A 12,515-nucleotide genomic window follows, 5' to 3' on the forward strand; every position below is an offset into this window, starting at 1 on the left:
ACGCGCGGCCGCAGCCCCGGGGGGCCTGGGAGCGGCTTGTCGGCTCCAGCTCCGTGGTGGAGGTTGTCTGCGGGCGGGTGCCGAGTCCGGCGCTGCCGCCGCGGGCATCTCCTGAAGGAGCCAGGGAAGGAGCCACCTTGCGCATCACACACCGAACGCTCAGCTGCGCTCCGGGGCTGACAACAAAGCCTCGGCCGCTGCTGCTGCCTGCGCTGGTGTAGAGGCAGCGGTCCCCTTTTATGGAGACCGATGGGTAGAGGCGACTTGCCTTTTTTTTTTTTTTTTTCCGTTTAAATGCTGAAGGGGCTCTGTCTCCGAGAGCCACTCCTGTATAGGGTTCTCCACGAAAAGCAGCATCAGATGTGGAAGACTTATTTAGGGGCTGCAGGATAACACCCGCAGGTATGCAGCCGAGTACAGTACTCCGGGGTGGAAAACAAGGACGGGACAAAGTGCTGTGAATTAATCTGTAATCCCGGCTAGCTCGTTTGAAAATAAATACACCCCCTGCTTGCCCGCCCCCCTCCTCCGGTTGCAAATAGTTCTCCAGTCCTAGGTGAAAGCTCTTGAACCTTGGTGAAATTATTCCGAAGGGAAATTGGGGGTGCGCTACGAGGTGCTGAACACACGCGAAAAGCGTCTTAAGCATTGACAGCTTCGATTCTTGCAGGAGATGCTGGTGACAACCAGTTTCCCTGTTGGTGTTTTGCAGGCTCTACATGGGCAGTTCTGGGAGGGGGCAATTTTTTTCGGGTTTTACAGAGGATTGCATAACTGCTCATGTTTATTTGAAAAGAAAAGGAGGAGCAAACCCAACCCCCAGCCTGAAATGAAACACACGATATATGTCTTTTACTGAGCCTGCACACTGTTTTCTTAACTAGCATCATTAAATATCATGTTTTAGATGGTTTGAAAGGGTTAGCATGATAACGTAACATTAAGGTTTGGGGTATTTTTTTCCTGTAGCGCTGTGAAAGCTTTGGGGAAAACCAGAGAGATACCTATACACTTACATAGTCTCAGAGTTAAAATAGCATGGTTTATCAAATCTGTATGACTTATTTTTAAAATGGTAGTGGCCATTTTTTCTTCCTTTACTGATGAGCCACTTCTTTATGTTTTTACAGGCCCTTGCAACCTTGCCTCTCCCCAGTCCAAAATAAAATGCTGTTTTGAATGCTTTTGTACATCTCTGGGTCACAGTCAGATGCTTTTAAATAGTCTATCATTTGTAACTGCTGAAGTGTATTATGTCCAGTATTAAATTATAGTACAGCGTAATGCTTAGACAGCATGCTATGCAACGATCAAATTGCAGATAAAGTTCACATAGGAATCTCCTACAGTGCTTGCACTTGACCCTTGTAAATCTAAGAAAAGATATTTATAAATGGAAATATACATCCAGCAAGTAGTTGTTTCTGTGTCCAATTTAATCTGTGGATTGACTGTAGTAAAAAATAATGTCTTTTAATTTAATTTTTAGTAGATATATTCATTCTAGTTTCTTTCTGTAGGCAGCTGTGTGATAGAAATTACTTTTGCTTCTTGTATCTTGAGCTTAATTTGAAAAAAAAAAGGATATTTTAAGGAGAAAGGGAGACAGTTATGTCAACTTATGTTAACATTACTGTATTCTTATTGTAGGTAGAAGCAATAATTGTACTTAGTATATCTCATAGTGTTTCAGAGAATAAGCCATACAATATCTAAACTTGCTAACTTTCTCTAGGATGATAAACTAGGATAAAAAATAAAATAATATCAGATATTTTTCTTGCTTATAACACTGATTATTTAAGTCTTCAGTGTGAGGATGTTACTGTATTCACAAGCCTCTATCTCTGTATTTATTTATATATTATTATATATATTTCATGTATGATAACAAGAACAGTCATTTTGTGGTGTAGTCAGTCACTCAGTGATGTCATATCCTTTCTATTTGTTCATGCCTACTGCTTGGACTCTTTTCAGCAAGCAACAAAATTTGGGTTTTTTCTCCCCTCAAACCCCATTTATATACTGTGCATTGTTGAAGTTAAATGCAGGTATACAATTTTCACCCCTACTGTTTCTCTGCCATGCTGTCATGACTACTATGGGCATAAGTGCTTTTAGGTGCCTCTGCTAGTTAGTTGAAATATTTTGCTTACTGTTTGTATTGCATAGTGTCTGGTAGCTGTGCTCAGGGACCTTAACTAATGGTTATGGTCCAGTATAACCATGGAATAAAAACTTGAGCCCACCCCACAAAATATTATGATCCAAAATACAGAATAAGCTATGCAAAAAAAGGAATCAGGTTAAGAAGGATACACTGGTACATGTGTGCATTATCCATCTGTGTACTTTCTCATTCTCATATGTTAGAGCAAAGGGAATTGTAGAACTAAGTATAAGACTTGCACCGTTCTCTGACAGCATTCTTGGGACATGTGAATGGCTTGGTTTTGGGGGATCTCCAAATGAATTTAACTTGACTAAATGCTTAAAGTAAAATATCTACATCAATCTAATATGAAAAATTTTATCTTCAGACTATTTAATTTTTACAATTTTTAAAATTTAAGATAATATTTTAAAATTTTGAAATGGAGTTTTCATTTCAAATTTCAAGTCTTCTATGGGGAAAATCACATTATTTTGCCTTCTCCCAGTGTTTTCTAACTTCTAGCTCTTTCTTCCTCTCATCCCCTTCATGTGTCAACCCCCCCCAAATACATAATAACAAATATACCTTCAGCTGTAAGAAATTTCTGAGTGAATGCATCACTCTGCCCATCCCAAATTGCCCGTACACAGAAGTACTGCAAGGATTTCCCATTTCAATATAGTCTGGTTATTGGAATACTTTGAAATAGTAGTGAAGATAACTGTACATTGAGAGGATATTATTAGTAAAATCCCCCTATATAAATATGGTTTTTAAGTACCCAGGGCCTGAGTACATGTGTTACAGGACAAGTATGTGTATCCTACTTAGGTTTTAGGACATCTTTCCCAGTGGGTGTTTATTTCAAGTGCTGACAGAGCAGAACAGACTGATTTTGTGCTACTCGTTTTTCTTAGCTTACAGTGGTATGTCCATCAAAACAGATGGGAAGTTTTTCTTTATTGTTAGTTGTTACATACAATGGGTGGGCAATTCACTTGGCTACTGCTAAGAAGGGTTCTTAACTGTGTCAGGATTCTGAGGCAGCTCTGAAGAAGCTTAGGCTTGTAGTCTTGCTAGTTGTCTTAAGGTTCCCTCTTCTTTTTCTTTTCCTCCTCTTCTTTCTCCTGCCTCATAGTATCCTGAGGTATGATAAGAGTTTACCTTGCCCTGTAGAGAAACCCAAGAGCTAGCAACCAAAAGTGTACAGACCAAAGTTACAATGCATTATGTAGCAGATGAAAAGAACAAAAATGAATCTGCAGCATAACTGTTCTAAATAATCTCTTGAAGTTAATTCTTGCCCAGTTTGGCTAATCTCATGATTAGCCAATATGCTAATGTGCCAGTGTTCATATATTGGAGCACTTGGCAAAACGAGCATAGAGAAGCTTGAAAAAAAAAATCAAGGATGTAACAGTTTTTGCTTGAATCTGAGGGTTGCAGTCCTAGTTCAAGGTCTTAAACAGTGTTTTATTGGATCAATACTAAGGAAATTCTTTTAATGGAAATGAAAATACTTAGAGGTCTTTTGCTCAGAAACTTGTTATTTCCTTGTTGTTTACTCTGTTCATTTTTAATTTGAAAACAAATATATTTCTGCCTGTCTCATCTGATTTCACTATTAGAAAGACTAGTACCCAAATGTTTCATCTTAGAGGAGCTCATAGGTGTGAAAGAACTTATCAATGATTTAGCAAAGGAAGTAGTTAATTCTTGTTTTGTACCAAGCTGTTGGTAGTTGAAAAAATTCTGTACTTAAAGGTTGGTTTATTTTCTTGGATTTAGACAAAACTGAGTAGCAGACTTTAGGAACATAAGGGATCTTTGGACAATCTAATCTGATTCATGCATTGGTTATTTTCAGTTAGTTATCTGGGGGCACTAACCTACACTGATAAAAGTCTGTCTTTCAAAGATGTTTGTTGAAATGTATCTTCTGTATTAAATGAAGTCTAATGTGGAGACATGAGGATGTGAAGTATTTGCAGCTATTCTTGGAAGTATCCTTTAGTATCTGGCATGGTTGATGGTCCTTCCTAAGGAAGTCATATTTCTAATTTGCACTGTCATACCCTGAATTTTCAGCTGTTGAGTTTTTTTGAGATCTTTGACAGCAAAGAGCCATTTAGTATGTGATAACCATTTAGTATGTGATTCAAATTGTCTACAAAGGTATTTGGATTCAAGTGACTTCTGTCACTTCAAGAATTCCACCAATGTAATTTGTAAAGTCTCTTATGGTAAAACATCTTGTTTCATGATCTTGGAGCTCTTACATCACCTCCAGTTCTTTGATCAGAGGTGATGCTTTCAAGTCTGTAAGTCTCTGTTAGCTCAAACGTGCTGTCCCTGTCAATAGCATCATTCTTGTTCTCTAGATACTTTTAACCTGTAGGGGGTACTCAAAGTTCCCCACCTTGCTGGAGTTTGAAATGATCTTGATGTACAAGCTCTGATGTCCTTTCATCAGTGGATCTTCATTACTCATGGCTTTCCCACAAATATTTTGAAAGGATTCTGTGGAAGTTCAGGTTAGTAATCTCGTCTGGGTGGGGGTGGTGTGAGGATCCAATGTACAGCGTCTGAAGAAATTAGGCAAAGCAAGCTCTGTGATTGTAGTGGAACCTGTACTCAACTAATTCTGAAGTGATGACAGGTCCAGCATGTTATTTGGAGCTGTAAATTAATTGTATGACTAACTACTGTGGAGAGCAGCTGTTGTCGTCCGCTCTTTTTGAATCTGTGATTCCCAGGTCTTTTTTTGATGCACTGTGAAAAAAAGAACTCATCTAAACAGTTAAGTCTCCTCTTTTGCTGTGCTTTAATCGGTGTTGTATTCACTTTCTTCTGTGAAGGCTGTTCTAGACACTGGCTTGTGTCCCTGCCAGTGTGTGAAATTGCAGAATGTTTGTGTCCAGGTTATTCATATACCAATGACTGCTGTCTGCTTAAGAAGAGTACTTAGTATGTGAAATCTTCAAATGGAATAGCGGCATAATGGAAAAAAATGCATAATAAGAGTTGACCACTACATACATATTTAGTGGATGCCTGTATTTATACTTTTACCTTTATAGTTGAAACCTTGTGTGGTAGACATGGTGGTATTATAGTATACTGAGTATATAAAGTTAGCGAAGAGTTATTTAGTTAGAGAATTTTTGTGTAGCTTTGAGTGTCATCTGTGTCTTAAGTGAACATGCATCTTTTAAAAGAAAAAAAGGTTGTAATAGAACTATTATTGATAAATGTTTGTGTGTCTGTATACAGGTGCTTTATTTATATAAAGAAGTGATATTTCACAAAGTGTTTCTTTGAAATGGAAGAATGTAATTTACTAAGAACTAAATTTAGTTTTGTATGTAACTGGTGTCATAGAAGTAACTAAGTGGATAGCAGTAGTTCTTAGAAATAGAACAGTAACAGTAATTTGTCAGCAGTCAAGCTTATCTCAGTGCTTGATAATGTGTTTTCTAAATTTGTTCTTTTAATGGTATGTGTAATGGCATTTGTTCACAGTCTGAAATACTGTTTTGCTTAGGAGAAATATTGGACAACTTGAGTAGCCACCTTTTTTGTTACTCTGTATGTGTCCTGCTGAAGGTCTTAATGTATCTGTATGATCTGGCCAGCCTTGCCCTTGTCCATAGTGCTAGATTCATATACATTGTTATGAGAACTTGAGGCTGAGCCGTGCAGTTCCTCATAAAGCCCAAGGAAGGATTTGTGTAAGTAAAGATGGGTTTAAATGCAGATAGAATTGCGTTAGCTCTGCTTGTTTGGCAGTGCTCTCTGCTTACTTGCCTTCTGTGTTATATGCTAGGGAAAATGGATGGCTCTCATTCACTTCAGCGTCACATGTAGAGAAACGTACCCAGAACAGATCTCTGAAAAAAATGCCTTAACTCTAGTTTCTACAGGTACATGTGAAGGAAGCTTTAAGAGCATTGCCTAAAGCATTGCATTTTATTATGAGGATGTTGCATTTCACCATCTGTTTATTCCTTCTCTCAGCTTGAATGTTTATGCAAAAATGTGGGAAAAAAGATTCCAACTGTTGTACTCTGTCTCTGCTGTTTTTATTTGGCATAAATAATTACAGACAGAAAACTAATGAGAATTACATTTCAATGCAATTTTGTAATATTTTTAAAACAAGGAAAAGATAGATCAAGTACTAAAATAAACCAGATGCAGTCAGACAAATTCAAATGCCTTGCACAGTTTCATAATGTTATGAATCCAATTCACTCATAAAAACAGCACCTTCTATGCTCATTGAAAGGTCCTAAGAAATTTGGGATGACAACTATTTGTGGTGCAGGGGATAGGTTTTACCCACAGTGCAAAAACAGATTCTGTTAAAAATTGCATTCTAAGCACTTGCATGCTTACCAACAACTGATGTGCAGAAAAGATTAGCAGGAGAATGGAAGGTAAAAACAGGTAACACTTGACATAAAACTACTAGGTTGTGTGCCTGTGGGCAGAGTGCTTTTAGTATGCCAATTTTCTGAAAGCCAGTGACCTGTTAGGTTTAAGACTATCTAGGAAATATCTTTAGGAAGGCTGGTAGTTTGGCTAGGCTAAGAATCTGAAAATGTAAGTCTGAAGAGGCGCATGCATTTATAAGGGAATGGCACAGAAATAGGAAGCTTATGGAAGCTTATTGTGGTTAAAACAAAAGTAAAATTGTTAGTGTTAAAAACATATGGTTTTCCAGGTCTTTATGTAATACCAGACTTATCTCAACTTACTGGCTGTGTTATCTGCCTTGTGAGGGGTCCACTATCTCTTTTTTTTTACCTATTTTGTTGAGCATTCATTCAAATGTAATCAATGCATGAGAGATTCTATCTGACTGCATAGAGAATCCCATTTTTCTTGGCCAACTAAATAGATGTGTAGCTGCTATTCCAGATTAATTGGTGATATTTTCCTCCTTCTGGAAGGTGAGGATGCAAGGAAGACCAACTGTATGAAATTTGCCTATCAGCTAGGGAATTTTTTGGTCTGAATACCCATTGCAAAGAGCAAGAGTGTTGTAAGGCCTGCATGCTCATACTCGACTTAAAGACCAGCCTAAATGGAACAGAGTGCTTCAAAGATATGTTTTTTAACCTGCTGGTGACATTTTGCAGATAGTAGAGCAGTGTTTTTACTAAAGTCTAGGGTTTGTACTGTAACTTGTCTGCCTGCCCTTCTCACCTAGCAGATAATAGAGACAAACTTTGCAACAGTATTGCTGAGTGGCAAAGATGTTGCAGAAAGACTGGGGAACCTCCATTTTGGATTTTATCTTGGTGGATATTTAAGGTACAGCTAGGGTACCATCTCTACACTGTGACAAGGCAGATGAGAAAATACATGGTATAGCCCAAAAACGTAGGCATTCAAATTTTTATATCCTTTTGATTTTTTTTTTTGAGAAAAACATCTTTTGATGTGGAGATCCTAAACTGGTTTATTGGCTTGCAGCTAGAGAAACTGTGTTTATATTTCCTTTATAGAGTCAGAGAATGTTGGTTCTTCAGAACACTCCTTACACTCCTGTACCTGCTTTCTGTGGCTTTAATCATTAAAGCAGTGTAGAGTATGGGTCCCAGGGTCCTCATTATGTTCTGAATCCTGGCAGCAGAACAGATTTTTCTATATCCCTCTGCTTTGGTTTCTCTGTCTGTGGCATGGCAGTGATGCTAACTTCTTTGACAAATACTGAGCTGTCTGCAACTCCTGAGCGGATAAACCATGAATTAGTTCTCAGGGACAGGGCAGAAAAGATGCCATGGTGAATTCTGACTAGTTAGGATATACAGTTATTCAGAGTTGCATAAGCTGAAATTGTTGGGAAAAGTACTTCAGGTTCTAATAAGTCTTCAGATCATCCTTTTTGGGCTGAGAGATGGATTCTTCTAAGAGCAATTCCCACAAATCTAAAACAAAGCTATACCAGAATTCCTGCAATATGTTGACACCTGGGAGGATGTGGATAAGCAAAAGAGTGTAAATTAATATAAATCTTTCAGTAGAGTTTGCAGTTGGCTTTGGGCTTGTTTATATGTACCTGGTATTCTCACAGCTATAGAAAATTGATAACTGCAATTCACAGAAACAATAACTTCTTGTCCCCTCCTTTTTGGAAGAATCCAGGTTAATACATGACTCTCTCTAGTGGAGTTTTCCCAGCCATCTATCTGCAGATGAGGATATATATTGTAGTCTCTGGCTGAAAGGCAGTTTGATAAAATTAGAAAATTTTTTCTAATGGTTTAGGCATGTGCTGAGAACACAGATCTGCACTTTCAGTCTCTTTTAGCATGAGTTAGTCGTGACATCAGTGACTAACATCAGTTAACATCAGTTAGTTTGATCCCTAGCTTAGTCTCTGTATAATGTGCTGTATTATTTACCTACTGCAGAGTGAGGGAAGGGACAAGAACTGTTTTTTCATGATACTAAAGGGGTATTGCATGACACAGACTATAGCAGTTCATAACACATCACCTAATTGTCTAAATATTCTGTGGGTTTCTGAAACTCTAGTGGTTTTTTTGGGACAGTTGTTCTTTCATGAACTGCTGAACTCTATAATTTGCTTACACCCTTTTCTTATAGGGCTGCTTTTGGTGATGTGGACCTGCTAGTTTAGAGCCAGCAGTATTTGGAAAGGATGGGATCGTTGGCTAGTCCCACCTTTCTTCTGCTGGCTCTGGAAATTAGTATTATCTAATTATGTACATCTTAGACTTTTTGGATGGTGATGAAAGGTGTTTTTGGTTAGCTGTAGTTGTTACAGTTGGCATCTAGACAGCTCATGCTTTTGAACAGTGGCTTAATTTTGTTTTAATGAATATTAGAATTGGTATTTTAGAGTAACCACTTCCTTTTATCACTGTCACCTTGCTGTGGCCCTGCAGCAAATTATTGCTAATCTTTACTTCTAGCAGAATCTAGCAAGCACCGTTTGATCCCTTTATCCAGGAGAAAAGGGTAAAGAAGACTCAAAACTGCATTTGGTCTTGCATTTTTGTCAAACAAGTTATTCTGTATTTCTATTGGAGAGATCATTTCTCCAACATGGCATAATCTCCTTCCTTCTAATCAATAAAGTTAAAGGAGCTGACTCCATTAAAAGTTTGATTTCATATCCTGTGTTGTGCAATTCTTTACCTTTTAATTATAGAATGTTAATGAATATGTTTCTCTTCAGAGTGTGTTGTTTGTAGTGTTAGGAAAGAAAAGTTTAAGCTGAGAAGAGGTCAGTATTTTCATAAATCCAGGTAACTTTGTTTTACTAAACTTCATACCATTATGTGGGATTTTAAGAAGTAAACTGCAATTATGATTCAACAAGGAAAGGAATACCCGTGATAATTTTTGGCAACACAGCAGAGCCCTGGTTTTAATCTATTTTTGACCTTCTAGTTTAAATCGGGAGGATTTCTTTGAAATGAGTCTGCGTTGCATAGCAGATTTCACCATTCAAAACTGAAGCCTTTTCTGTAGAGTGCGTCTGTTCCCCCTAATCCAGAACTAATCAAAACACCTCAATACGAAGTTTATTTATTGACGTCTGAGAGAACTAAGTCTGGAAGTGAACTATCTTTCTCAGGGTGAAATATGTTCCTTTAAGCATTTTTCCTCTAAGAGATTGATAAACGTTTATTAGCTACAAAAAGTAAGTAAAAAATATTTTTGATTGATATAGCTATCATATTGAAAACTGTATAAGACAGTAGTCTGGATAAAAAGTAGTGTCATTTTAAAAATCACACAATTCAGAAAACCAGAATTTTTCTGCTCATGATTTGAAATCACTACTTACTTTTAAAAACACGATTCTGCTGTGCTGTGCAAAGTCGAGATATGGTTATAGGCAACATAGCTTTAAGCAAAATTGGCCAGAAAGACACTGATGGTGGCTAAAGAAGGATTTTGTTCAAGAGATACACAAAATTTTAGGCATGTGGTTATTTTTTCTAATTTCAGATGAGAGAGAGTGACACAGATATTTTCTTGTTTATAGCTTGTAAACTATGCAATTATTATACCTTTCAAAGGTATTCTCACTGAGTATAGCTTCTTGAGAGAATTGCTAAGAGCAAGAGTGAGTTATCCCTGAAAATCTCTTGATTTATTTGGCACAAAATAAAACCACCAAATAATACGAGCTGTACATACCTTATTATGGCAAATCTCCACCTTCTTCTATCCCGTTATTTGTTTACGGTGGTAACTTATGTTTTTAATATTCTATACACACTTTACTTTTTGCTATTCTGTACTCTCTTTCTTTCTTTATCCAGTTAGTGTTAGCTGGGAAAATTTCTGACTCTATTTTCCAGATCCAGTTGATTTGAAATGGTACAAACTTGGAAGAGACTTCTGCTTTTGGAAGTTGGGTTTCCTTGAAGGCAAAAGTACGTCATAGATCTTCATGATCTGATTTTTGATGAAATACTCTTCTGTATAGATTGTGCCAGCAGTATTTTTCTTTTCTTCTTTCATTTTTTCACTACTGTTTTGGTAGCAAAAGAGTGTGTGTAGTTTCATGAAACTGTTTAATCTAGACTCTACTTTGGTAAAAGTATATCCATCTGTAATATTTGTAGTAAATTACAATTTACTGTGAATGCTTTTTGTTTTGGAGTTTCTGTGTTGGGATGCTTTCAAATAAGTTTTCTGAGGTGAAATTGCTGTTCTTTGGAGAGTAGGCATGGTGCAAAGGAAATAGAAATGGGAATTGATTACTTTTTAAACTTTTTTATGAACTTGACATGTTCAAACCTTTTCTTCCCCCTCTGTGCTTTTCTTTTTATTTCATATGTGCACATACAATTCTTAGGCTACAGTTAGTAAATTCCTGTCACATTAATTTTAATTTAGCATTTTGGTTTGTTGGCCAAAACTCGTGCTGACAGCGTAAAAAAACCAGAAAGATCCCCAGGCTTAAGATATTACAAGGTTTTTAAACATTTACTTGGATGTTTTCAAAATGGGCCATAGTGCTTTGACCATGCTCCATTTGTTCAAGTGTAAAGGCCAAAGGTCCATGAGTGTATTTTATATTAAAAGATGCTTTCTAATCACAAAGCTTAACAGTAGCTGCTTCATAGCAAGCAGCTATGGTTAGTTCTGTTGTAGTGTGCAGGAAGGGGTATGCTGTAGTTGTTCAAGTGACAGAGGTTTAACAGTATTGGAAGAGGTAGAGTTTTAGAACTTTCCATTGCTGAAGTGTCTGTGTTGATGTATAGTATATAAGCCAAGGGCACTTTTTATCAGATGCAGAAAGAAAACCTTATGCAGAGATTGGTATGTATTTCTAGTTATTTTAATCACACCCCATGTGGAGCTCAGAAGAAAGGCCAAGCTAAGTATGGTGGACTTACTCAATATTTTACCAAAGTCCTGATACCTTAAGTACCTCTTTATGGGTAAAATCTGTAGCAGCACCACAGATGCGAGTCTGGCAACAGTCTGCATGCAGCTGTTGGGACAGGCAGACAGTGTACCCTAAGCCTAGACTTTTCAGTGCCTCTTCTGCCAAATGAAAAGTGCATGGGCAGAAGGTGCTTCTGGCACTTAGGGGTTTTTTTTGTTTATTTATGAAGACACCTGAAAATAACATTGGTGTTCTCTTGCTCAGTTTAAGGTTTCATTTAAAAGGCAAACCTATCCTACATGTACATAGGGTAGTCTGAAAGTTCTTCTCTGCAGTAATGACATCCCTTCTCAGAGCTCCTGTATTGTGGATGTGTTCCTTCCAAATGGATTCCACAGCTGCAGTTCTTTGTGCCTAAACTTGAAAATTGAATGGTTTTGTTAACAAGAGAGTGTTCTCTAAGTGTTTCTGAGGCCTCCTTACTTGTTAGCCCTTACATAATATAACATTAATATTTTTGCTGCACTTTAAAAATATTTAATTTTTCAATTAAAAAAAAAAGACACAGTCCAGAAAATAAAGGGATGTTTATTCTTCCTTCAGAAATAGAAGTAGATAGTAATGCCTACAATGTAAAGGGCATACTTTTATTCAAATAAGATGAGTGACTGTGGTGATTGCCATTTAATAAAAAAAAAAAAAAAAAGGGAAGCAAATATTGTGTTCTCTTGTTGGCTGATGTAATGATGGTGAAACTAGGTTTGTGCCCAATTTTGGAATGTTCTTTCCCTATCTTTTTTTTTAATATGCTAGAATTTTTTCTGCATGGCCAGAGAGTTACATAGTTCTATGTTTAGACTGATGTTTGGTGATAGAGGGCAGTGAGTTCTTGCTAACTTTATAGACCATTTATTTTGCATAAGTTTGACATGACTGTAGCATGTAGATTGACAGAAAGTAAACTAGTGCAAA

The 12,515-nt window shown here is 37.2% G+C and overlaps 1 protein-coding gene across 2 annotated transcripts in view; it reads left to right on the forward strand.

Annotated features, from left to right (window-relative positions):
- The window catches only part of TPPP (tubulin polymerization promoting protein), a 73,223-nt gene that overhangs the window by 638 nt on the left and 60,070 nt on the right, over window positions 1-12,515 (forward strand). The window contains exon 1 of one of the 2 annotated variants that reach the window (XM_050324583.1): window positions 10,507-10,581. The exons of the other annotated variant lie outside the window; for it this stretch is intronic. The gene's annotated coding sequence lies outside the window, so the exon portion shown is untranslated. Of the gene's footprint in view, window positions 1-10,506; window positions 10,582-12,515 lie in introns of those variants that run through there. 2 annotated transcript variants of the gene reach the window in all.

The sequence above is a fragment of the Myiozetetes cayanensis genome, unplaced genomic scaffold, assembly GCF_022539395.1.
Source record: "Myiozetetes cayanensis isolate MyiCay16 unplaced genomic scaffold, myiCay2020 scf1, whole genome shotgun sequence".
In the NCBI taxonomy this organism is placed as follows: Eukaryota; Metazoa; Chordata; class Aves; order Passeriformes; family Tyrannidae; genus Myiozetetes; species Myiozetetes cayanensis.